The sequence below is a fragment of the Salvelinus namaycush genome, unplaced genomic scaffold, assembly GCF_016432855.1.
Source record: "Salvelinus namaycush isolate Seneca unplaced genomic scaffold, SaNama_1.0 Scaffold14, whole genome shotgun sequence".
Lineage (NCBI taxonomy): Eukaryota > Metazoa > Chordata > Actinopteri > Salmoniformes > Salmonidae > Salvelinus > Salvelinus namaycush.
Window position 1 is genome coordinate 841,086 of NW_024058119.1, and position 2,094 is coordinate 843,179.

The window sequence follows — 2,094 nt, forward strand, 5'->3', positions numbered from 1 at the left end:
AAAAATTTGTGAGTGTTTTAGGTGACAAGCCAAATTTCTTTAGCCTCCTGAGGTTGAAGAGGCTCTGTTGCGCCTTCTTCACCACACTGTGTTCTTGGGGTCCTTCAATGCTGCAGAAGTGTTTTGGTACCCTTCCCAAGATCTGTGCCTCAACGCAATCCTGTCTCGGAGCTCTACGGACAATTCCTTCTACCTCATGGCTTGATTTTTGCTCTGACAGTCTCATAGCAAAGGATCTGAATACTTACTGTTATGTAAATAAGGTATTTCTGTTTTTTATCTTTAAGAAATTCGCTAAATTTTCATAAAACCTGTTTTTGCTTTCTCATAATGGGGTATTGTGTGTAGATTGCTGATAAAGAACCAGTTCGGAATATATAATTTTTTTAAATCCATTTTAAAATAAGGCTGTAACTTACTTAACAAAATGTGGAAAAAGTCAAGGGGTCTGAATACTTTCCGAAGGCACTGTACAAACATCACATTGAATATTCACCTCACTTTTGAAAAGCTCCATGAGGAAGAAAGGATTCCCAGATGATCTTTTAGATGTTCTGTCTTCAGGATGTTCTGGGTTGATGGCTGTTGGAGAGGGGAGGGGCAGTTGAGTGAGCTGGGGCCTTTTATTGCCCTGCCTCTGGGAGCCTGACAGCTTGTGACACAGTGAGAGAGGGTCTACCTGTAAGATATTCAGTTAGGCGAATTTAACAATGACTTGCAGGCAGTGGGTTAAGAATAACTATGACAAAAAATGAATACAGATTATACCACCACCCAAAAGGGCACTTCAGAGACTGTAAGGGCAAAGGGGCTTGTGCTCTACAAAGGTAGAGCCCTATCTGTCCACGTCCTGTCTGTCCTTAAACAAAGTGGGCACTGCTACATGTGGCAACAGCAACACTCACCTAAATAGCCCATATGCCACTGGGTGAGAGAAGTTTTCATTGTATTTGGGCATCATTATGTGAGGTGTTATTATGTGTTGTTAGCGATGAGCCTTGGTCAATTTAGCTAGGAATATGCCACCCTCTTCAATCTGTCACCTAATCCTGCCTAATGGGCAGGTCAGCCCTGGAGGAAAGTATTGGCTGTAAGAAGGAAGAGAAAACATAACATCTGGTTGTTTTTAAATTACCTCTTATGTCATTGCTTGCCAGAATAAATATTTTTATGAATATTTTTCCAATCTGCGTTACCCACTCCAGTCAGCAGATGGCGATATGAGTTTTTTTTTACAGGCGATGCTTCTTTCGTGACGTATAATCTAGTGGACGGGACAGGAGGCTTCTTCAACAGCGACAACACAGACTACTGATTCAACCACGCGGTTGTTTGCTAACGAACATAATACCGAAACATTGAAGCGTTTAAGACAAATCTTGTGTATATTACTCTTGGAGTTTTACACAGAATTCTGTTTACCTATTTACTAGTTCATTGAAACGTAGTTTGCTTGTTAAATTAGAAAATTGATACAGCACTAGGCTATTCGCCCGGAGCATGAGCTCAGTAAGCTTGGCGGAGATAGAAGCCCTGGTGAAAGGAGAGGAAGAAGCTTTCAGAATGAAAAAGGAGGAAGATGCGGTAACATTGAAAGAAGAGGAAGAACCTTTTGGAGTGGCAGAGGAGGCTATCTCAATAAAAGAGGAGGAAGACATTTTGGGAGTGAAAGTGGAGGAGACTGAAGATCCGATTAACACCAGTGAGTACTGTCTTACAAATGTCTTAAAAATAGGGGCACAAACTATGCAGCTGTTGAACTAATGTGGGGGTTTTAAACGGCATTGTACTGAAGTTCTACACTTGAATATGTTGTTCAGTACTGTAGGAATTGTTTAAAGGGTCAATCTGCCTTTGGTACATATATTTTGTGGACGTTTACATTAGATGTATTGAATTCTCCATGTGGTCTACATTAAAGTTCCCCTCATCTAATATAACAGGCTTTAAAATTCAATATTGGAGCATAATTTATACTTAAAATATCAAAGGGATGCAAAAGGAACCCATTTTGTGAAACGATCGAAATCATGACAAAAGTGGTCAATTTTGGTGCTTTTAGACATATTCATGCCTCTTGTAAGATCATATAAT